Source organism: Bombus pascuorum, chromosome 5 (assembly GCF_905332965.1).
Source record: "Bombus pascuorum chromosome 5, iyBomPasc1.1, whole genome shotgun sequence".
Taxonomy (NCBI): Eukaryota; Metazoa; Arthropoda; class Insecta; order Hymenoptera; family Apidae; genus Bombus; species Bombus pascuorum.
Genome location: NC_083492.1, coordinates 4,337,483 through 4,364,127, shown reverse-complemented (window position 1 = coordinate 4,364,127; position 26,645 = coordinate 4,337,483). Strand labels below are relative to the sequence as shown.

At 36.2% G+C, this 26,645-nt stretch overlaps 1 protein-coding gene and 1 long non-coding RNA gene across 8 annotated transcripts in view; both read left to right on the top strand.

Moving 5' to 3' along the window:
* Positions 1–26,552, top strand: part of LOC132906648 (uncharacterized) — a 35,910-nt gene extending 9,358 nt beyond the window's left edge. The window contains exon 2 of the long non-coding RNA XR_009658020.1: positions 25,859–26,552. This is a non-coding gene — a long non-coding RNA (uncharacterized LOC132906648). The remainder of the gene's footprint in view (positions 1–25,858) is intronic.
* Positions 1–26,645, top strand: part of LOC132906645 (collagen alpha-1(XVIII) chain) — a 348,851-nt gene that overhangs the window by 160,248 nt on the left and 161,958 nt on the right. The gene's annotated exons all lie outside the window — the stretch shown is intronic.

Genomic DNA, 26,645 nt, shown 5'->3' with positions numbered 1-26,645 from the left:
GAAAGAATGAAAAAGGAGAAGTGTTTCTGATATTTCAAGAGATACAAATATTCAGCGTGAAACATCTACTCTGAATTAATATCGATCGTTCGATACGTTCCATGCGAAATAGAAAAATAAGTCGATTCATGAAACGTTATTTGGTTAGCGACTCTATTCTTTCTTTACATTTATAAATTGATTCCAGGAATGTTCTTTTCTCGAAGCAAATCGTGGAAGTACAAACATAAAATTGCAATAAAATATAATCTTGCATACCTTGACAAACTTCTTTTTTCTTTTGCTCGCCGTTGAACTTGCACTATCTTTCCAGAGCAAATGTATTTTATTAATTTATACTTAAATTAGTAACTTTATCAAGCCTCTATATTGAATAGTTTGCAGCACGTGAAACTATACTTACGATACATTCGTTGCTATTTAAAATTCACGAAGCAGCTTATTAATGCAAATACGAAGTGATTTCTAGTACAAACACGAGTTGATAGTATAGAACACTTTCTTTTTATAGGTAGCTTCGTTTTCTGAAAGGAGAGAAAAGAAGTTTTTATCACTGTACGTGTTCGATCCTGTATTTAAATATGCCTTGATTACGTGTCCGCCTATCATGCATACGAAAACGCGAGATCTGTGAAAAAATTTAACAAACCGCTTAGATCCTATCATTTAATACACGTGACAACGTTACGTAATATCGTTTGAATAACAAACTTCAATTACTCTTATCGATACTTTTATCCATTAATACGATGTTCCTTCGCAATCGTTTCAAAACTCTACTGTCAAAATTACGTTCGTATATTTGTATTTACGTCGCAATTTTTGCCACGTTTTCAATAAAGCTTGGCAAACGAAAAAAATCTTATTACTGGATCAAGAATTTTAATAAAAAATTTCTCAACACCAAATTGTACGCAAATTTATGTTCTGCGATGTATTATGCACGAGTATTCAAACTGCTCTCATTTTGTTATTTTTATACTTGGCTTACAAGATGTGCTTTCACTGTAATTTCTTTACTTATACATACACCTCCTCCGCGATTTTTCGCAATGCTGCAACTTTTCTTACCACTTCATTCGCCCCTTGGTTTGTTACTACTTCGCGCAAAAGTTTCTAAAACTCTCTAGAATCAACAATGTCCGTATCCAGAGATACCGGTGGAAAGGGCTGGGTGCTAGAAAAATTCTGATAAAAGGGAAATGCAAATACCATTCGGTGTATGCAGCACGTCGAAAAGAAGCAAGTGTATTCTCCTTCCTTCTCTCATCTTCCATTGTCTGATAATTCCGTTATATTTTGTAATTTTCCGCGTTCTACGAGCGCGTCGAATATCGTGCGGAACGAGTGGCATGTAGAAGCTTTGCCTTTTTATTTCGACGAAAATCGTAGAGCGGGGGAAAAAGAAAGAATACGTAAAGCTTCAACGATTTCCTCCTTGTTATGCTCGATGCAATTTTATCTTGTTGGCTTTAATTATTTCTCTCTTTTTCCCTGTTTCAATCCTCCAGGTTAATTGTTTTTTCCTGAGCAACGCTTAATGGAAACGTTGATTAATAAATGAATCGCGACAACATTAGCCTAGGAATAAGACGCGAATTTAAAACCGGGCTCGTTTATCGCAAGCAGAAAGGCAATTGAATAAATTTCCCCTTGTCGTTGCGCAATGTTACAGCACTGTATTTCTGCGTTTTACCTGGAACGTTAACAGTGTGGTTAATTATCTTCCAGAAAAGTTTCCGGGGATGGTTCTGTAAAACTGCTCTAGACAAATGAAGATTGTTGTTGTTTCTGAGTGAAATATAATTGGAAATACATGTAAAGATACTAGTTTCTCTCAAGTTTCAATTGGTCGTTTTAATCACTGAAAAATGGTCTCGTCATCGATTCGAAACAATCGTCAATATCCTACACTTACATCTAATCACACGCTAGCATCATTGAAGACAGTAGAACGTTAGGAAAAGAAATCATACCAAGACGTTTTTGAGTGATAGCGCTAAATAGTTGTTTGGTCATTTCAAAAATAATTAAGAAAAGTCTTGTTTCCTATGTCTACAAACAGTCATAAAAGCAGCTAGAGTAACGTAGTGCTGAAAATATTACTAAAAATGACAGAAAATTGAATATACCTGAACGTGATTAATTATATAGTATGTAAACGATATAATAAGTAAAACAACACGGAGATAATTTTTCTAGCCATTGTATTTCTCATAGGACGTTAATTGGCGTTCATTGTCGTTGATTTATCAACAGAGAAACGATGAACAAATTGGAAGCTGCGCGACGAAGAACGCAACATACAAAAAATATCTACGCGACATTTTTACGCGTTCATCGATGATCGACCTTGTCAATTCGCATAATCCGGGGCTTGCGACTGTTTAAATACATTTTATCTGACGTCACGCGACATTGTCATCTGTCGCTTAACGTAATGCTTTCTAAACGCGTCCCTCGTGCTTGAATGTACAGTGAGCGCCGAATTTACGACCGGAAGACGACGTCAGCCTGCAGCGACAGCTGTCGTGTTCGAGAATTTCGCTTACAAGAACGATTTCTCTTTAATGTCAAAGCCGAAATGTTCTTAGCGTGGTTCCAGAGGCGGGATCATTGAATTTCGCGAAGTACCCAGGCCCTGTTCTCGGTTCGTCGCCTTCTTTTCGCGGATTTCATGTAATAGAGCCTTTAATATTTCACGCTACATATCAAGAAAAAGGCGGAGGAACCTTTGTACCCGTTGAAACTTCTTTCTTCTTCGACCCACCCTCGCCGACTCCCTCTGTTTGTCGTTTGCCCTTTCTTCTCTTCATTCTACTACTTCTTCTTCTTCTCTCTCCTTTTTCACTTCTTTTTATTAGACGGTTTTTACCCCGTGTCGGAGAGGAAAGGGTCGCGAGACTCGTTTTTAATGGCCGCGAAAAGTGAAAGCGACGCTCAGATACGACGTTATCGGAATCCATAAATCTTCCGGTCTGGAAGAAATTAGAAAAATTTTTTTATTACCTGAAATATAATAATACGGAACGGGGAGCAGGTGACAGAGCGGCCGAACAATTTCTCCGGAATGCAGGACATGCCGGAATTCACCGGAATTTATGGATAATATCTACAGTAGTATAGTAGTATAATATCTATATAGTTAACTATTAAAGGTTGGAAACTCGGGTGCGACCGCTTCTCCTTTTTTTCCTCTTTCTTCTTTATTGTTCTTCGATGAAACGTTCGATCAAAGCTGCTGAAATTCCACATAGTCATATGGTTATCTTAGTTCGAAGTTTTGTTAATATCAACATTATTTTTCCTTCGCATCGGTAATTCTTTTGATAATAAAATTATTAATAGAAAATATAGTAAAGACGAATATGTTTAAAAGCTTCGTAAATATGTAGCAACTCGTTAAAGTATTTGAATATTTATCGTACAAAGGTTTAATGATAATCACCAAATAATCGCGATTATATCGCGAACATTAACACGAATCGTTCCTTTTTTCCGTGGAATTAAGTACACAGAAATCGCACACCACTAATTTGATTATCCAAACAATCACGCGTTTAATAATTCTGTTTAATAAATAAAAATTATTATATCGCAAACATTAACGAAATCGGTCTATTTCCTAGGCAATTAGGGACACAGAGATCGAGACGTCTCACTTTTCGACTAATTCCAGGAACCGGCATATTTCACTAACTTTTTTCGTACGATTCGTTCTCCTTTTCTCACATTCTGCCTGTTTCTCCTTTTCGTTCGTTTTAGTCTGGTAAACTATCGATTTGTCAAAGTGCTGACACGTACAAAGACCCGTCAATTAAAACGAAACAACGAAGCAACAACGCGGAAGATAAAGCCATTAATTTTCAACGTGAGTGAAACATCGTTACACTGAGTCGATTAGCCGAAGAAAACAACGTTCGTTTAGTTTACCCTTTGATTCCTCTTACGGTTAAATATCACGATACTTATTTTCTCTATTTTTTCCCCTCTTTTTTTTTTTTTGTTTCATCCTTTTTGATTGCTTTTTTGATCATCGGGAACTTTCGTTTTATCTCGTATTATAGAATACTCTTTTTTAGGGGTTGATTATTTTTTTGCCATCGACCGACATGCATCGTGCATAAAATGGTTTCATGGAAAAATTCATCGGTGTGGCGAACGTGAAATAATCGAGCAGAAAGGATGAAAGCGTGTAGCAGGAAATGAGTACAGGGCCCGAAACAGCGCAACATTAAAATCGATTGTTTCGGTACATGCGTCGACTTCACATTTTACACGAGTTCTTTTTCATCTGCATCTGGTTTATCGCTTCTTTCCAAGAGGAGGGATTGCCTCGGTTAAAAACACTAGCAAAAGTATTTATTATACAGAGATTATTTATTGTACCTATTATACAATTTGAAATTTTATTAGCATCGCGATGAAACACGATTGTCATAGTGGTATATCGTTCGACCATTAACAAGCCATAAGTAACTTGAAAATATTTGCCCGCTTTGAGGAAAACAGAACGTATTTTATTCGTTTCAATTAATGATAATAATTAAACAACACGTATTTCTGACAAATACAATTGTAATATTAAAATATATTTAAGATGAACATAAATGCGTAAAAGCGTAGGAAGTTGAGGAAGAACGATGCGAACTACTTATTACGATATTTATACTTTTACTGGTTTATAGAATTCTGTAGAAGTATGAATTTATAGAAGTAATCGCGGTCCAGCGAAATTTTCAATGGAAATTTTTTCGACTTCTCTTTTTTTCTTAATAGCAGAACCTTGGGATTTTCTGCTTTAGGATCTCGGTAAAATTACCAACTGCGAATATGTTAAAACAAGCTAACGCTGCTTATCGAAGAAACTCGTAAAACGCTGGCATCTGTGGCGAGAATGCTTCCATTAATTCTCGGAATAATGTTTGCACTGCAAGCGGGGGAAAAGATTGTTCGAGATCGTAGAATCGAGGGAAATTTCATTCTGTCTCTTGATAAATCTCGTAAATTTACGTAGAATATTCTATTCCTAGAATTTTGAAATTTAATTACGAATAAATAGGTCTGTAACGATTTTAAAATGCGATATCTCACAGCTTCTTCTGGATTTGACAATTATTAGTCAAAAATGATTTCACTTAATTTAATCATCTATGACTTCTCGTTTCCTAAACTAAGTAGCTTGTCAATACTGTTTTTAAATTTTGATTGAAGAAGTAAAAGAAAATACGGATGCTCATATAGAATCCAGATCTCTAGAAGGATCTATAAGTGAAACTTCTAAAAATGGAAAAGGTGTTAACGATGATATACTGTTAGTAAATGGAGTTATCTTCGCAATGTAAAATAATATTTTAGAAGTAAAGTGTTACGACGTTAATCCCTGTAGTTTTTCACCACATTTGATTCGTAGATCGCTGTAGTAAAATTTTTAAGATAATAGCAAGTATTATGTTTTCTCATTAATTTGTGAATTTTGATAAAATTCAAGCAGTTTCTGAAAATCGTAGAATTTATTTAGGGTTTTGAGGTAAAGAATCGACTATTAATTTAATTATTAATTAAGTTTCAATAATTAGAAGTTAAGCATAATTTTTATACAATTAATATTATAATTATTTACGTAGAAAATATAAAATGTAGTTAATTGAGATGCAAGTTTATTTCGCGTAATGAAGAGAATGAAGTAGATGATAAAAATTTTTCAAAAATGTCCCCCTTCAAAAGGTGTTCTTTCGTAACAAAAAAAAGCATAAGAGGCAGACGAACGGTCGAATAAAAATGTAATTACCTTGACTAGCTATTAGTTTATAAAGTAGCGCAACGAGGTTTGAGCTATTAATGAAAATTCAACGGACTCGCGAAGTCTCCGTCTAGAATTTGATTTTAACTTGTTAAAATTTAATTCTCTTGTTCTCGGAGCACCAGCCTGCTCTTCTACTTTTTTCCAAAGCATATCTAACCATAATAATGCGTTTAAACCGAACTATTAAATTTTATTCGATCTTTAAATGCTTTAAGAGTTACAAAGGAAATGTACATTACTTAGGGTAACGAACAAAAGAAATTTAAAACACGATAATTTTACAAAACTAAAGATAATCCATCTTTTTCATCTTTTCATCATTTCTGCTAATTTTATCATCCAAATTTTCGTCGTTGGTACTCACTTTGGCGGACAATAAATCTTTAACGTCTGAATTCTATATAAATAAAACTTCTTGTTACACAAATCACTTTTCATCTTCTAGTAGTACAAAATTCTGCTTGAATATATGCAGTACAATTTGTAATAATATCCTCGGCATATTAATCATACTCGTACAAGACAGGAGTTACGAATAGATGTAATTCAAGTTGCAGAATAGATGAAGGTTGTCAGACTATTAAAACATGACCAGCACGAAAGTTAGCCATATACGCAAGTAGCAATTTTTAACTTGCTCTTGTCTAGCGCAATGTGCGAAAAAACGGGAATAGTTTCAGGCCAACTGTCCATATGCAACAACGAGAAATATGAAAGGGAAAAATAATGGGAATTCTGAATTTCTGTAGTGTATTCGAAGTTGTGTGATTTGTACATTGTGTGTAGCATCCTGAATTAACAACTGCGTTCCCTGCATCGACAGGTGTCCATCTAAAAACAACAAACAATAGATATCTTGTTTCTTTTCAATCGACCGGAACGCAATCGTAATTTGCATCATAACGCGCTGTTTGACTCACAAAGATTGAAATAAAAATAATCAACGAATAAATAGTTGGAAAAAATCGTATAAAATACGTATAATTTTAATCGATCATATTATCGATGCATTGTGTATTATCGAATGAACGTTCTCGTTGTACGTTAATACACAGTTTTAATTCGGTGAGTATACAATTAGCAGAGCTTTGGTTTAGTGCTGTTTACTTATTGTTTTGAGATATTGATAGATTTTATGGAGGATTTCGGACCAGTAAAATTAATGAGAGATAACGATACCTTCAAAGTTTGAAATAACACGAGATATAGCGTACAGGTACGTGAAATGACATAATCCTTTATTTATTATTTCGATGTGTCAGCTGTCGATTGGGGAAGGGCCGAAACATCCACTTTGCATTATTCAACATGCAATTCCATCAGTTGAATCAAACGATTCCCTAGCACGACGTAAATATACATCTGCCGGGGTTAAATGGCATATTTTAGGAAGGAGAATAAATTGATAATAAATATCTTCCTTTTTCGTGTCTAGCCGTGCAATCGTAATGAATTCATATGGACTCGTACGATATCAGAAAAACGTATCAATCCATTTGGGGGGAAAGCTTTTTCGAAAAATGTCCAACCGTCGAAAACGAAAAACAATTTACTTCGCTCGAGTTTTTCATTGCAGCTACAATAGTCTTTTTAGCTGTCGATGAAACTTGTCATTGTGAATACGATATTGATATCCAACGATTCGATATTACCCGAATACATTTCCAATTTCGTCGATTATGAAACGAAGCAGTTCATGGTATGAGCTTATTTATAGACAGTATCGAAAAAATGAATTCCTGCCAACACCTATCGGCACGAAACGATCATTTTCGCAGCCAGTTGCTCGATATTCGCGAAATAAATATAGTATTTCTCATATTTTTTAGCCCATCATGATGAAAGCTCTGTAGCATATTTTACTTTTGTTACGCGTTCGACTACTTCTATTCGACCGTTGTGCTACGATGAAAATAGAAATAATTTTTGGAGAAAATAGATATGAACGTTCAACTTACCGCGAATCAGTCAAAACCTAAGGATTGCAATTAATAGTAAATCTTCATAAATTCCATGAACATTATGAACATCCAATGAATAATTTTTTAAGAAACAAGTAACGCTTTAACGCGTGTCCATGTAACATATATGTAATTACCAATTACATATATTACCAATTACTAATTAAAATTCTTCAATTGGAACACTCGACCAATAATCTTCCAAAAATCAAGCAACGATAATTACCACACACGTAACATCCACGTACGATTTATCGACATACATCGATCCGCAAAGCGAGTATATTGTGGACTAGTTACGACTCCGCAATACCAATTAACGACTAAGCTGCAGGAACTCGAGTCAATAATCTTTCAAGTCTAAGCAATAATCTTGTAAAAATCCCGGTGACAGTTTTACAACATAAATAACGATTTCACAGCGCGTGCATGTAACGTGCACGTAAAATCCCTGGACACGCATCAATCAACCAAATCAACATCCGCTGTGTCCCAAAAACCCATCATACCTCTCGCACCTCCCCGCTCGCGCCCATAAAAAAAAAGAAAATAAATAAATTTCCACGCGAACATCACATTCTCAAAAAAGAAAAAAAAAAAGAACCTGCTCCCGGTTGCAAATTCACGCGAAACTCGTTGAACGAGGATTTTACGATACGCACGCTACGCTAACGAGCGAGGTGCGCCACTCTGAATTGACAGCTGTCGATCCGGAAGACGCGGTCCCAGGGCAGAAGAAGAGTGCGAACGCGCGCGTGTACGCTACTGCACACGCGAGTTTCTGTACTCGGCCATATACAAAGCTCCACTCGTGACTCGTGCCGCTCTCGACCGAGGCCAGGCGTTTTTTCAACCAAGCCACTCCGAGTTCGTTCGTTCTCCCTTGGTGTTTCCTCGCGTCTCGCCTCGGAATGATAAATTTTTTGATGTACCGTCGACGACGCTACTCCAAAGAGAAAGAGAGAAAGAGAAGGAGGGAAAGGGAGAACACTTCAGAATGGATTTTCAATTACTCGTGTCTGCGCGCGTACCGTGCCGCGTACTGCTACGTCGTAAAATCGAGTTATCGCGCGCCGTGACAGCCGGCTCGTTTACGCTCGATGGCGCGCGAGATGGCCCTGAATGGGAAATCATTGTTAAGAGGATTGTAATTGAATATCACGAGGAATTCCACGCGTACAGAAGTCGCGCTGAAAGCGACCGCTATTCTACCAGCCTGTTTCAGGGGAATAAACGTTTCCCAGGCCTCGTAGAAACGCGCTGCCTCTGAATCGTTGTTTATCGGTGGCATTCGACTAGGCGGAATTTATTCGCTTGCTAGTTAACTCGCATTCTTTCTTTATTCGATTGCACTTTGTTTCGTCTGCCTCGCCACAGGCTAGGATTCTCGTAATTCTTGACAATTTTCCGCGTTCTCTGGTTTCGCTCGCGTGGAAACGACCGAGAGCCAACTTAACACGTTACCGGTATAGGGCGGATTTAATGATCGCGATTGCGGAGCTAGGTGTTAGGTTCTTGCACACGATACGTGTTTCTTTCTTCTTCCTTTTTCTTCTCTTCTTTTTGTAAACTGAAATTTTAATCATACAGTTTCCTTGGAATATTTTATTATGAGATTTAATCGCAACAATTCGCACGTGATTTTGTGCATATAGTTTCCTCAATGATTAAATTGATTTTCGTATTTCAGTATGAATGGTTCTTTCATACATGTAAAGCGATCCACAGGGTGTCAATAATTTACGGACATCGAAGAGAAGTTTGTTTGTTAGCCGAAATGAAAATTTCGCTCGGGCAAGGAGTTAAAGGATTAATAAAAGGATTAAGAGAAATGATTAATTTTTGCAAATGATTTCCATTTCACTAATAACGCTTTCTCCTCGCCTTTCAAAATTTTTAAACAACATTCTTTCTTCGTACAAAACGACATATATGTGCCGGTGATAGTAAAAGTAGCCTAAATCGTGAATCTAAAAATCCCTCGTTTTGCATTGCATCTGTTTACATTACAACAATCTGAAAAATCACCTTTGCAAACTAGTAGAGATGGAGTCTCTAGTAGCGTTGTTCAACGGAATTCGGCTCATGCGTCAAACGCAAAACATTAAATAATAATCGCTGGTACGTATAAATATTTAAAAAGACCAGACTAAAAATTAGAAAATATAGAAATATCGATAGCAGTGGTAAAGGAGGATTATCTCGTATCGGGCGACATTGCTAAGCGAAACGATGGAAATAATTCGATTGGGATGGTGTCGCGGCGAAGTTCTCAATGAAATCATGCGTTATGTATAGAACCGCGATGTCGAAGCGCTTAGAACCGCATGTTGTCGCATGTTGAGCTGCCTCATAGTCATAGTACACGGTATGCTGAATGCATTCATGTCGAAAAGTGCATTATAGCGAGAACAGCGACTCGCAACCGTTGGCTCGGCGAAGTTGTAACTAGAGCGTAACCTCGTTTAAGTTGCAAGATATAACGGTTCACCGGGAGTTATCAATTAGGACGAGTGCCAATTCGCTGTTTTTCCAACGACTTTTAACTTTTATACGTGTTCCTTTGATTCTTCGAACGATCGCGTTTTATTTTTACGCGAAACAGTAGCAGATGTTATTACTCGCGAAGACGGAAATAAATTGCTCGAACGGTTGTTCAATGAGAGGCGATGTACCGTATATTATAATGATAACGTCGCTACAGAACTTGTTCATTTTATTTGTAAACTATAACTGGAAAAATCATAAAAGTTTGAAGATCTACAATTTAAAGGAAACATTTACAAACAAACAATTTAAACGAGTACGCTTTCTTAAAGATACTCCAAGTTTTCGGTTTTAAAAATCGACTCGTTGATTAATTCCCACGATACGATGATCGTTGAAGGCGCGCCATTCACTTTCCATGCGTCGAATCGAAATTCTGAAGAACTTTCTTCGAGAGAAATAGGCAGATTACCATTAATGGCAAAGAATTGCTAAACGAGTGCGCGGCGTTGACACAACTTCGAGCTTTGATCTTCTGTTACTCGTTTATGGAATTATTTACGTTTTATTGGTTCAACTTAACGCTATTATGTTTGTTATCAGTTCGGTATTAAATTAAATCGCCGTGCTGCTAATCATTCGCCCTCCGTTCTCTCTTCCTCTCTGTTTCACTTTCACTTTCACTTTCCGTTACAACAGGGCCACGATTTTCCGGCAATTTCGCCGCAAATAACCACACCGCGTTGCGGTTCCGCAGATGGAGCACTCAAACGCGGTATTTTGCTCGGTTTAAACTTTGAATCCCTGTACACGCCTACGAAAAGTCGTGGTTGCGTGATTTTGGCTACAAGAAATATAAACGAACGTTGGTATTTACAAAGAGTATGCATAAAACGTCTGATATCGCTGAACACGAATTTCAAATTCGTGCAAAAATTTCGTTTCCTTGCTACGAGATTCGAAATTCTTGATCCCGTTAGAGACGAGACATCGAAACAGGATTTTATTAACAGAGGATACAAATTTTATTGAGTAATTCTTACTCGTCCATCTGAATAAATAATTCACTTTCTTTCAAAATTGATACGCTTCGATTTTTATTCAAATTCGTACTTTTTCAAACGCAAATAAAGAATTACAAGTCGAAGGGATATACATGCTATTTCTGATATTTTAGATACTTTTGCGTTTCTCTACGTTCTCGTATATTTTTGCCATAAACATTTGGAATGCTTATAATAAAACTGTAGACGTCCATCGAGCGTTTCGCATCGAAAAATTGAAAAACGTTTCTTCTTCAATTTCCTGAAAACAAATTTTTCTTCTTATTTCTTTCTCTCCGGTTCGATTATGTTACGTGTTTTTTCCACACGCTGCAATAAACACCATTCTCACGTTAATTGTTACAAATTACGGGCAGCCGAGAGAAAAAATTTCGCAATTTGCCGAACTGTAACGCGGTTCAATGCGTTGCGCGTGTTGACCTATGACCTGCCCGGCTATGAGTCTCAGGGGCATTGCCTCGCCGTGAGAGAGATTATTCCTCATCGTTAAAGAAATAAGTTAGAGAGAAAAGCAGCTACGTTCGAAATGAAATCTCGAGCGAAATTTATATTTGACGAGAGGTAGCAATGTAGCCAAAGGATAAAAATGGGTTGAACTCGTGGTCCCAACTACCCCCTACCAAACGAACGCGATGAGAGGTAAGCGAGCATGGATCACGGCGTGGTTTAAACGCGTTGGCAAATGCGTTCGTTATTATTGAATCGTTTGCGTACAGTACAGCCAGCATGTGTACACCACAGAAAATTTTTCTGAATATAAAATATTATTGTATGTGTTATGTGAAACTTTTTAAAATTTCGTAAGCGCTGTAACGGGCCATGACTATGATCGTTACAGTAGTAATATTTAAAATCAATGCGAAATTTTAATAAATTAAAGAACAGAGAAAAATAATTGTAAAATTTACTTCGAAATTTATGATCACTTACACCTTCTTTTTGCATGAAATAAATTTATAGAAATACGCAATTTGTTTTATGTCAAGTTAAATACTAATTATATACTTAGATATTTAGCAAAAGTGGAGTTGATCAAATTGGCTTCTAAAAGAGCAAATGTATCTTGTTTGTATGTGGTTACAGTGAAATAATAAAGCGAAAGAATTAAAGTTTATTTAAAATAAAATAAAATAAAATGAGCAGAGCTACATATGTACATGGATATATAAAAATCTAATTATGTAAATTTGATAATAAACTCGGTATAAATCTAGTAATGTAGAAAATAAACTAATTTCTACTTTACGATTAAAATTTATGATAAAAAATTAGTTTACGAAAAAAATAAAAGGAAGCTTTTTGAGCTGGAATCTTTTTACGGGGCTCGAGATGTATCGACGGTCATAGACACGAAAGATAACGATGGAAAAAGCTTTTCCCGATCTCGATGCTTTTTCGATGACATGACTAGATCGAGCTCGTTCGAACTTTTCAATTTCCGCGGTGTTACACTGTAGCATTGACTTCTCTCCTGAAAGGCTGGAAAGACGAGAGGAGGATAAAAAAGAGGAGTCAGACGAAATTTCGAGTCTTTTGGCAACGATCGAGGCGAATGTTACCTCTTTTATATCGACGGAATCTTTTACGTGTCATAAACGAATTGTGAACTGCTTCAAACGAAGAAAATTGAAGTGTTCTGAAACTTACTGTAAGCGATTGAAACGATTACGATTTCTCAACGAAATGTTAGGTGAAATGCTACGTAAATTAGAAGATATAAAATTCTATGGCATTCTTTCAACTTTTTCTATTTTTCTCGACAATGTTATGTTATTCCGATAATCTTAATTTCACCCCAGTAATTCGACAATTAATCCATCAACGTCAAATTTAGAAAATTCTTTCTCCTTGTCATTTTTAATAACTTTAATGCCTTACAATTACTTTGGTAATTAATACTTTGGCATATTCAAACGATCGAAAGTTCGTTTCTTAAAAATTTAAGAGATCGATGAAATTACCCGAAATTACTTCATAAAAAAAAAAAAAACTTTCACCCGCTCGCGTTTTTCCCTCTTCATCGCGGCCATTAAAACTTATTTTTCGTTTATCGCCGCGTCGTTGTGTAACGTTTTTCTCTGACGTTGTATTATTTTGCTAACGCCTGTGCCGGCGAATTAATTAAACCTGTAGTTTAACTCGTTTACGCATTCATGAGTTCCGTTGCTCGTTCTCCTTTATATTTTCGAAGCGCAACGCGGTAATTAGTAATAAACAACGCGTTGTTAAATCAGATACTGATCTAATAGGCCCCTCCAATTTAATTTTTAACCGAGGGTTGGTCGCATTATTAAAACGCGCCCTTGGAAAGCTCCGAGTTGGAGATACGCCTTTATTATTAAACGCTTAGCGCTTATAGTAAATTGCTAAATTTCTCTAGCGTTATTAATATCTGATACCATGTACTTAATGGTTAATTGTGGTTTAATGGAAATAACATTTAAGTCACTATCAAAGCATCGTATCTACGCGCAAACAATGTAATAATCTTTAATAATTGCCGCTTATTATTTACCACAAGGTAACGCGTCAAAATATATATTTTGATATTTTACTTATATCAAGTTGAGATGTTTCAACACATATTTGTCAACCGGATGAAAGACACTTTTGTATATGTAGAAGAAGATCCTTACAATTCGACTATTATTAATTTTTAGGGAAACAATTGCAGAAATTTCATACATACAGGTGAATATTATCGTCATTATGAAACGATATCTAGCGAATACTAAGCAGTTTGAAAATATCATACGTTTATCTGTTCGCTTTGTGAATTTTCTAAAACAATTGCGGATTATTTTAAAATATTGTCGACATTTTCGCCTGAAAATAAATGTTACCGCCTTCTTTCCTTCGAATCGCTTTATCTAGATACTGCAGCAAAATATAGATCAAAAACTAGTCTTAGTAATTCCAGGGGAAGGCCAAAGTTTCCCCGTTCCAAACTGGCGAATTTTTCTTCGCTAATAGGAAACGCGATAACGATCGCCTTTCCGTCCCCATAACTTACAACCCACGAAATATCGGTTGTGGGAGTTCCATTCTACCACCAACTCCGACCATAGCGTAAAGAAGTAAGATCTTTTATAGTAATGAAGAAGTAACGAGTATCGAAGCCAACGATTAACTTGTATACTTATTTATTGCTACTTGTACTTTCTTATGTATTAAGAAAAAAAATAGATAGATGAAATTGAAGCAATAATAGCGAAGATTAAATCAAATTTAGTGCACGAAAGACAAGGGAAACATAAACGCAAGCATTCCGTCCCGTGTTTTTCTTTTGTGCAAAGTTTTACAAAATTACACTTGAGTTATCCTTTAAGCTAAGTATTTGTCATCCAAGTACACTTAACACCTTTTTTTGTAGAGAATTAGAAAGTGGATCGAATGATTAATAAACAATTATAGAGTTCCATTTAAAGCAGGAACGTAATTGCACTTTGCCAATGCGTCGTTGCATACCAAACGAAAGTGGAAACCTACGAACATAAGTCTTATCATGCTATTCAATTTTTATTCTCTACGATTTTCATCTATCCTCAACGAAATCGCTGCGTTACAACCCGTCCCAGTTGCATGGTTCGCCGCGCATAATTCTGTGTATTTAATAATTTACACGTGTACATATTAAACGATAGTTCCAGCATTAAAAAATCAGATCCAACAAATAATTTGCAAGTAGCCCTCATTAGAATAGACACACACATGATCACACACGCGTACGGAATATCCAGAGATAATTAAAAAGCAAGTAGTACGCGAGTATGCGATGAATTTTTCGCCGATTTGCCGACGGAAGATTTCCCAAGTGTGAGTGGATATCTCGGTCAGCAATGGACTGTATGAACGTTCTTCTCGACATCGCACTCGATGCCCCGGTCACGAATTTTCCACCTCGTCTTCGTCGTTGCTGTCTCCTGGATCTTCTTAATTAAAGCGGACATTAGTCGAGGTTGACGTAATTATTTCGTTTTGCCGGTGAACGTGTGACCGCGTCACGACTGCTCATTTTTCAGTGCGATTAAAGCCGTTTAAACTGTTACATCACGATAATTTTAACGATTCAACGGACGTCATGATTTTTTTGATAGAAGTTACGGAATTTGTTGCGTCATGAGATTCGAAAATATAAAACTGGAAAGAATTTTCCTCTTTAAAGAAGTAACGTTCATTGAGTAGTTTGTGTCTTGTAATTTTAATTGCCATGGTTTTTTAATTTTGAGTGAGATAGACGTGTCTTATATTATAATCTAATCTTAATTTGAGTATATTGAAGGGTTTTATAGGTTTTGAAGAATGTATTTAATATTTTGTGAATTACCTCGCTTGTGCTTTAACTCGCTTGACATGATATTAGTTCGTCTGAAAAGTATCTTTCTTTTACAACAACGCAGCTTTATACAAATATGAAACCTAATCTGTCGAACGTTGTGATCTTTATATCGATAGAACAAAATGGATCATACGTAATTCGATGGAATAATATAAAACGAAAAATGTTGTGCATCCATTATTTTCTTATAAAACGAAAGAAACTTTTCGGACAACCTAATATTTTAAAAGCTAGCGCGTACAAATTAATTCTTCTAAAGAAAAAAGAATACGAAAATAGAGCCATTTCTTCCTGTAAATTTATAGCAGGATCTTTAATTCATAAAGGACTTCGATATTCACTGATGGTATCCTAGATGATATTCAGCAAGTTCATCTCTGGATGTTAGATACTTAAAAACGACGATGTAATTCTGTGTTTTTTACGAGTGGTAGTGAAATGATAGCTGAAGTATTTTAGTCCTTCGATTATTAATTGATAAATCGTGAGATAAATTAGATACAAACAGATTATTAAATTAGTACAGATTAAATAAAAGGCTGAAACGGAAATCAAAATTGCATCGATATTCTAAATAATGCAAATTAAAAATAGGACGACACAGTATTTATGACACGACGACAGCCGAGCATAGATATAACATGCTATTATATAAATATTCAAGTAGATAATACTGTACTAAGATAAAACGAAGGCAGGCAAATTATAATTTCGTTACCAGCGTGAAATTGATTTTCTCGGTTTTAAGCGCCACTGAATAGAAGCTGACGAAATTTTCAAATATCAAACTGCCATGATTCGTAATTACAGAATTTGATAAAATATGTAGGATAGAATGTTTCCGCTCTTTCTACCAAATTCATTCAATTTCTATCAAGTTCATTAAATTCAGACATCGAATAAATTTACATTTACCGGGTTTTGAGCTCGAAAAATAACACTACTTAATTACAGAGTTGGCGAAATTTACGAATTAAACAGAATGTTTTTTCTCGTTTCATTTTCCCATCGATCCGAACGAAACAGGCTTCTTAACTTCTTTTTCGAAGCTACCTCATGCCTAAGAGTTATGTGAAATAATGAAATTACTGATAAAACGAACGATCCTGTCGCGAAGTCTCTTCCTTTCTCTCTTCCTCTTTCGCAGAAGGCACACGAATTTTTCAAATAATTCGCGTTTCACCAAACACGGATCAAAGGCATCGTGCGCGATCCTCTTTTTCGACGTTTCGTGAGTAATATGAATCTTTAAAGGCGCAATATTCCTGGGCCGGAGAAACGACAAGGAAAGAATCAAGAACGAATATTGTGTTAGCGAGCAGGGCCTCGTGTTTTGTCGGCACCCAGTAGATACAGAATTTAATTTCCTTTCCCCTGGGTTATCTTTGTTTCATAGCAGCCGTCGTTTGTACCTGATTGCCTTTTCGCCTTCAGAAATTTTTGCGAACCTTTAAAAAGCGGTCATCGTGTATTTTTGAAAGGAGCAGTGACCGCTGCTCGTGAAAATTCAAGAGGGTTCGTCCGCTATGATCGTTCGGTTCTCCCAGTGTATATCAGGGTTCAAGATTGTTTGAATAAAATATTTCAAAAATATATCACAACTTTTAAATAATACAGCACGTTGTTTGGTTTATAAATCTTTTGGATTAACTCTATGTGTCTTAAAAGAAATAACTTTTCTATGAATTATTGTATTATTTGATGCGATTACTATTTGGAATGTTTAATGTGAGATGCACAATTATATACGGAAATGATCATTCTGAAATGAATTGTTTAATCTAATTTAATGTTACATTGACAATAAACGACTGAAAATGTCGCGAAAATAATATACAATATTAACATACACGATATAATACGATACCACATGTTTAGTATATAATTTTGGTAATTTTGCGGATTCATCAGTAATTAAATACGAAATTACTAATTTATTTTCGGTAACCATACTGTGAGCATAGTCGCTCGTACAACGTAAAATCACTTTAAATTTCCAATGCGTTTGTTACATCAGATACTTATGTAAACTTGTATATTTTTAAAGAAGTATATAAACTAGCGGCAAACGAAAATAATAAACAATTCTAACCGAGATGCAAATGCAATTTTAACATTAAGATTAACAAGACCTTTTTGCGCAATAATTTGGCGATAAATAACATTGTTCGAGAACATAGCCTCGAGAGGATCGCAAATTGTTCGAGACCCTAGACTCGAAAGGGTGTACCAACAAACATTATTTACTACAACAAGGAAATGTTTTTTTCTAGTTTATTTTGTTTTTTACAATTTGTCCAGGACATTTGGTAAAGTATTATATCTTAGTGATTAGGAAAAAAAAATAAAAATAAAAATATCTTTTTCGTGTCTGCTAGGTTATATCTTTTATGAGATCTGTTGGGTGTTTCCTTTTCAGTCTTCTTACAATGTTTGTTGTGTTGTTCGTTTCCGCTGCCAGCCGGTTCGGGTGTGTTGCTATTCTTTCTCTGTAGTTTCGACTCGGTGTATAAAATTTCGTTTCGTGCAATAAACCGCGAAGGATCTTAGCACCGAACAAACATTATAATTTTAGTGTATCTTACACTTACGAGACACAGTGTAACGTAAAAAGGAATCAACCGACGAACTCTAATAAAATAATTCGAAGAATACGTAAAATCCATATAAATCGAGTTTTGCATCCACGTGATTGTCTGGGAAGATAATGTCCGGTTTTGAAAAGTGGAGCGACTGTCGACGTGATATCTACGATCTCGCACGTACGTACGAGGATCGGTGGAGGAAGCCGAGCCGAGTGCATTTTTCTCCCGAGGGAAACGCCGAGAAATTATCGATGGCCGAAACAAGAGGATATCGACGTTCGAAACGGAGCAGAGCAGGGAAATATATGTGGCTCACGTTCGCGATGGAGGATGCGCGAGCGGTTAAAAGTAAGGAATGGAGACGAGAGCAGAAGGGGATGAGAAAAGAAATGGAGCAGTAAAAAGGAGAAAGGAGCACGAGAAAAGGAGGACCCGATGCTACTCCAGAAGGAGACGAGAGCAAGCGCGGGTGCATGCCTTGCGTTTGAATGACGAGAACAGGATGAGGTAAAAGATAAACGCAAGGAGAGTAAGAAAGAGAAAGAATGAAAAAAGGAGAGTCTCTCGTGTAATGAAGGGACGGGGTTTCACCCCGCGTTTTGTTTCGCCTGTGATTCGCCTTCTATGAACTCTCGCCGGCCTTTCACTCGGCTGAAAACGAGCTACCTGAGGATATTCTAGGAGAAAAAGCCGGACGATGGGCGACTGAGAGTGGGAAGAAAAAAAAAAGAAAAGAAGAGTGGAAAGTTGGCGAGCCGTGGAGAGGAAAAGGGCCAGCTGGAGGGCAGGGGGATCGAATTAACGAGCGAAATCGTATGAACTTCTGGCTGTTTACTTTTGTGAATTAAAAGCAGTCGAAGCGCAAAAAGCTCATGGAAACCGTGGAAACTCGTTTATCTTCCGCTTTTCGCCCTCTTTCTTCTCCTCTGTGTCCGTCTTTGTTCTCCGCTTTTTTCGTTATTAAAATATACCTAGAATAAAAACGAGCGAAACGCGCCGGGTTGGGGTTGGGAAAAAAGCGAAGGGGGAATTGAAGTAAAGCAAGGAGATATTGTTAGGCGATAGCGCGGAGACGCGCGTGAACAAATTGCCGGAAGAGCAACGGAGGAAAAAGCATCCGCTACGAACGGTGTTTACCGGAAGAGATAGAAAAATAGAGGAAGTTGTCGTCGTGGCGATGGTCACGCTCGTGGTCCGCCCTGCTTCAGGCGGAACACGTTCATTTGCATACCTCTTCGACCGACTTGCGCTTTGAATTTTTCAAGTCTCCTCTCGCCGGCCACCAACCTTCCACTGGTTACGTGGAACGTGCAACCGTGTCCGGGTTTCAAAAGCTTCCGAACAAATAGAAATATAATGATAAGGCACTCTCGACGCTTGAAAATGCGGCCACGTAGAAACTATCTCTTATGACTTTTGCCCTTTCCAATGCGTATCGATAGTGCGGTCACATATGCCAGGAATTTGTGTCTCTTTGAGAGAACAACGGAGCCCCCGTTATCCCAACAAATAGAGAGACAAAATTGTTCGGATTGTGGAATTTTCAGATAATACAACGATCACTTTTCTGATATGAAATTTCTTTTAGTCGAATACAGGTTAAGATTAATTGGCAGATTCTTCGAATATTTATGAATCTCATATTTTCTTTACCGCTAAATCACGTAATCTTTCAACAACGTTCCTTTTATACTTCGAACCATCGAAACTCCTTTCCGAACGCCACGAATGCTTCGATACGAGAAGACGCCATTCCATTACCACTTTCGATTGCTGTTTCCATTTGCATAGAATCTTCATTATTATCGTTTTTGTCCCAACGAAACCATTTCATTACATCGGTATGTTTAAGATTATCCTACTGTTACCATCTGAGGAATCTACGTGCTTCAGATAATTCTCAACGTGTTTGATGTTTTTGTCTTTTGGTGTCTGTGATTGTGGCTTTTCACATCTACATCACTGTTTTAATTATGCCGTATTTTGTTTCGATAATTACAACGCTATTAGTTCCGTAATAAATTTTTATAATCAAAATTCACTCGATCGAACGAAGGAAAGAATGCGTGTAATGAAGCACAGCACATATTTGAAACGAAAGAAGGCATCCGTTATTGGAAAATATAATTTAAAATATAATACAAAATAGGTTTCATACTCGGATAAGGGTGCCTCTATTGTATTTTTTAATTTCCATATACATCTTTAGATTTGTTTCAAACTTTATCAGCGTCATCATGATACTTGTGATTCATGGGATTTTAAAATGTTTTGTATAACGCATAAGATATTCATACAATTTTTCTACGATAAATGCACAAGTACATTCGCGACTCACTGCGTGTAAAAAGGAAATGAATCTTCATATACACATTCAGTAGTTTAATATGTGGAAGTTCGAAATAATTGGCTTGAAACCAGCTCATAAAATACATAACTCGACGAAACTTTCATCTCCGGAGTTTTATACGTCTGTGCAATATATTCTTTTTCTTGAAGAGAGGAAAAGATAATGTTAGAATCGGAGTCCGTAATATTGGAAGAAACTTATTGCGTGTAAATGTTCTTTTTCTGTTCGTACAGCGCGCATTTCAAGTAATATTGAAACGATATCGATTACTTTAAGTGGCGCTGCGTTGTTTGTGCTTTTAATACGATTTCGTGATCGACGATCATCACGTACCTCTTAACTTTCAATTTATGTTTTATAAAACGAGATATCGCTTTTACCGCGAAATCGCACGATGTGTCGATAAATGTAAAAACGAGTACTCAGATTTAAAAAGTAATATTTCATACTGCGTTAAAGTAAACAGAAATAATAACATTTCTATATATTCTGAAGTTACGAAATCGCAATACTCGATCTGTCAAGTCTTAAATTACGAAATTATAATATTTAATCTACTGTTTAAAACTACTAACTGCCAACATCTTCTCTTTACCTAATCACAATTTTTTTCTTACTTTATTCGGAAATATCTTTTCAGACGTATTCTAAAAACTCTTTTCTAAGATTTACTTAGCATCTCTATAAATCGATGCTGAAAGTTTCAAAAGATAGAAATAGAATGCTGCAACCTACGCGTCGAAACTTCGACAGAATAGAGGCGCGAACACATTTTTCGATCTAAAACATTGCAACAGAAACTCAATTATCGTGAGCAAAATTGGGGGAAAAAATGCACGAACGTGACAATTTTCCCTCTCTTCATTATTTGCGGCATAACGGTTCCAAAGTGAATTACACCTGATACGACCAAATTTCCGTGGAATTTTTCCTCGAATTTCAGCGCAAAATCTCTGTTTGAATTCCTTTTTATAGAAACTGTCGAAAATATCCGAATTTTAACACAAAATTCCGCGATCCAATGCATTAATCGCTCGTCTTAGGGTTAGAATCGTCTGTAACGTATACCTACAAATTTTATATTCAACATACGATTTCTATATTCAATATACGATTATTTAGATAATCATAATTAAAAAAGTTTTTGCGAAAAGGTGATAAGACTCTGTAAGACAAAATAACAAAATAAAAATAATTTATTCCTAATTTTCAAATATTAGCCACTGTTGGATATAAGTATAACGACACTTTAAAGACCTTTATTTATATTCATAAAATAAATGAGGATTTTATAATTCAATTACTTGACTAGAAAATACACTTAATATCTGAATATTCTTTACAGTATTTATTAGGCGAAACAACTTTTTAACCAAGTTGTATTTTTTCACTATATTCGTCAAAATATGAATTTGCAACGAACATCCTAGTCTAATGATTCTTCTTCTTCTTCTACGTAACATTTGTTAGTATAATTCGAATACTAATTTAAATATCTCTAAATTATGTATATTCTCGAATATCGAATCAACAACGATGAGAACTTGGGCACTGAATTGCAGGCGATTATATAATAGTTTGAATTAATAATATTCGTTCCGTGAATCACGACTATTCTGAAACTGTGAGAAGAAGCGTCACGCGCTATCCAGCCAGCCTTCCGGTGGCTTTCCAATGTTGAATGACGGTGAACCGATATGACCGCGGTAAACGAATCACCTTCGTGCTCCTCTTTGATTCAGCTTCTGCTTTGACGACACTCCCGTTTCACATTTTCAGGTCGTGATCCGTAGTAATTTGCGGACTTACGAGAGCATCTGTGTGCAGGAATTGTCCGCTTATTGTTGAGAATAGAATAGAATAGAATAGAATGTTAAAAGCGGGACATGATTTAGACTTTTTCGATGGGATTTTGTTTACGTGAGGTATGTACGTGTCGAAGCTTAAATTTTTGTAAGTACTGCAAATATTAGTAATAATAATTGTTATTTAATTCAACAAAATTACATATGGAAAACGTAAGATATAATGAAAAATGAATATAGTTTTTTATGAACGTGATAATGTCTGAATTATGCTAACCTACACATTCCGGGTAATAAAAGAAGAACGTTGAATTAAGACGGAAAATTAAATGATATTTAATAAGTATCATCAAGTACAATGGAATTTAATGTAATTTAATAGGATGCTCTTGTCCTGTTATTTAAATTCGATACAGGCATCTACAATTGATTTAATCGAAGATAGATATCATAGGAAATATAATTTCGAACAGATCAAGAGTTTTATGGATAATGTTGGAAGCTATCGAAATATTTTTACAACATAAAGTATTAAATCTGAGTATCGATCGTATTTAGACACGATGCGTTTCGTGTTACTTTTCTTCTACCAGTGAACATGAGAAATGGTAACGAATATGGAAAAATGTTTCACAATGCTGAATTTGCTAAAAGAATGGTAATAATCCTATTGATCACTATGTATATTTAGTGATAAGATAATATGACCCCTGAAATTAAATTTACCCGCAATGAAGTAACACAAAATTCGATTAAAAAGTTGTTATTATCAATATAGAAATTGAACAACATTTTATTTTATTATTTATTTTATTATTATTTAGTTTATTTCTAAAAGAAAGATCAATTAAACATTCCCATAAAATCAGTATAGATATACAAACTCTGAAAATTGATTATTCCGAATTAAAATCATTGCGGATGCTTCTACCCATAATTTTATTATATTACATGTAAAATGGCATACAGTGTGCATCTAAAATACATATCCCCAAATAACAATAATTTCGAGGTTTTTCTCCGAATGCCTCAAATATTCTTCCACTGTTTATCTACGATTATTTAACAAATTATTTAACGATTAAATTAACGTACACTTTATACATTATTTACACCCAATTCTCACGAATGCACGACGCAGGGACGAATCAGCGTGGTCGAAATTCAACCTGGTCCAAATAGCCTAATGCGTTCCTCATTTTCATTACGTCCTTCGATACCGGCCGCATTAACATTCGCGACCGCGTTCGCCCGTGCATTTTACCGTGTAAAATGAAAATAGCGTTCCCTGCTAACGGACGAGGTTCGTCGAATGAAAATGCTGTTACCGTGTGACCGCGATAACACCCGGGAAAATTGATCCCAGTGTTTAAGATCCAACACGTCCCGCCGTGATTCCATGCCGCTAATTCGCGTTTAGTTCGCGGTGTTTCGCGCCCTGCAATTTTCAGCGCGCAAGGGATGTTCTACTAACCGAATGGCGTTTCCTTCGATTTGACGAAGCGAACTGTTAATCGTAAAAAAATCGATTTAAGAAGACGATTTTTGTTTTTCGATCTTGGAGATATCTCAGAGAATTGTTCGTGAGAATCGTTCAAAAGACAAATTGATTCTGTTATTAAAATATTCTTGCAGCTAAACGTTCTGATAGAAAATATTTTTTTTCTTTTTATCTTATGATCTTATAGGTATCTTATAAATATTTTATTATTAACGATAAAGAATAAGGAATTCTTCCTTTATATTCCTCTATAAAATATCTTCTCTTTACAATCAAAGTTTTCAATATCGTATTTATTTTTGTGAAAAAGTTTTGCGAAGATTTACCAAAAGACTGTGAAAGCTGCTACTATCGCAGATTTTTATAACCGAATCTCGTCCAATAAGATGCAGTTTGTCCACGGATTTACGGATCGAATTCTCGACGACAAACTAATATTTCTAGCAACATTATAACGTCTTGTTACATCTTATATTTCGATAGTTATAACGTACGTATATTTCAGCTACCTGGGATTTATAGAGCCAAATTATATGATTTGTAAAACCACGTTATATGACCTATACAATTCTCGGATCAATCTAATACTTTCGAAGTTAAGGACATTCGAACGAAGGAAACTTTCAGGTGGAATATTGGAAAATTGTGCCCAGAAGTTTTACATACCCTTTCGTAGACGAAGAAGCGAAGGATGTAGAGATTTATTTGCGATCGTAGAAACTTATAAATACGTATACAAGGAACTTGAATTTTTTTCTACCATTTTCAGATGGAAAATATATCAATTTGTCTAGAATATTTGTAAAATCGAGAGCAAAAGCGAAAGAATTATAAAGCTTCGACTTTATGCTAAAGTTTTCCTTTACACAGAAATATCGAGTCTCTTTATCTATTGAAATAACAACGAGATTGGCCAGTAAAAATTCAAAGACCATGGCATGTCTGAAAAGGAAGATGTAATTAGTCGGAAATATAACTTTTACAAATGGAAGATATAGTTTTCTGTAAGTAGATAAAAAATGGAAGGGTTATTAAAAAACTTTCTTTAAAGAAGATTTATCTTCATTAACGCCTCGAAGTATATCCCTATTAGCGAATGCACTTGGCAAGTTATCAATTTTATTCGCTAAGACCACAATGTTGATTAATTAGTAAAGAGAATAGCGATTCTTCGAGCAATTAAATTCTCATTCTAGGACAGTTTACGTCGATGGCCAACTTCTGTAAAGAACAAGCAATTTACCAAATTATATCGTCTCATTATATTCCGGCCGTAGTAGCCGTCGAACTTTCGATACACAAATTGAAAATTAACTTCGTTACGTTTATTAAAGTTAGGGATAGTCTAACTTTCAATTAAAAATCTCTAGAATTTGTTTACAATTAACATCCTTCCTGCGTTTACATAACTTTTACAAAGTGGAAAATCAAACGAGTAACTTAATGACCATAGAAAGTTTCAAAACTGAGCGATATAAAGAACGATGTATCGTTGCCAACATATTAAAAAATATCTAGTACAAAAGTTTCTGATACCAAAATCCTCGAATGTCAGTTTTATAACCTTCTTTTATCCCCAACTGTATACATAATATCAAATTGGTATTTTGCATCGTGTACAAAACATTGTGTACAATGACGATCGATAATGATAATCATTGCAAATCATACTCTATAGGAAATGTTCGCGTCTCGAATATTTACCGCTGCAAGCATTAATTCTGTGTCAAACATTCACCGCAAACATCCACCAATCCGACCACAATTTTCCACGCTGACAAAACTTCTCTAAATGTCGTAAATCCTTCGCTCACGTAGCTCTCGATTCATCGAACGGTCCTATTCTCTCGCAACAATCCACCGAGACGTGTCTTTGAAGCTGCATCGAAAGATCTCTCGAATCCCTATTAACTCTACGGTCGGAAAATTCGTGACGTCTGGTTGTTTTCATAACATCTAGGAAAGTGACTTTCCACGGCGATTAGAGGCCGCCTGAATCGACGGCGGTGCAGTCCAAGAGAGGCAGATCTGAAAGGCCACGGTGAAACGAGGACAACGAGGAGTGGGAACACGAACGAGGGATCGAAGATCGTTGAAGAGAGTCTTCCGAGACTTCTCGTTTCCGGAGGTCTCGTTAAACGAATCCTCGAAAGACCGAGGCCAACCGTGTAATATAGAAGATATTCTCCGGTGTATCTCGTTGCTGAAACAATTCCCCGGAGAAGTTTATTGTTGATTATTCAGACGAATTTATCGGAACTCGTTGTTGTTGACCCCTCGCGACCGTTAAACTTGTTGATCCGCGCAAGTGTGCATCGTGTTTCGCTAGGAGCCACCGTAGAACGCCATCGAACGTTTCTTCCTTCGCGTCGAAATGAGTACGAATTCGACGTAGGATAGAAAAGGCAAAAGAAAAAAAAAAAAGAGCACGTTGATACTCGGAACGGGAAACTCTGTGTCTGCTCTTGTGATCGCTCGAGCCTCGAGTGCTCGGAGAACACGGCTGTTTCCGAGAGAGGTTGCTCCGGGACAGAGGAAAACCAATGTGGAGGGATAGGGTTTTGTTTATTGAGTCTATAAGAAGGTTGTTGGAGTTTCGTGCGCCGGGAAACCTGTTTCTTCGTAAAGCTTTCTCGTCACGGGAGGGAAATTTATGGAATTGAAAAAATGTCTAACGCGTCTGGGTATCGTGCACGCGCATAGAAGCGTTTCCTCGGAGGAAGGTTGGGCGAAGCTAGTTTAACGAC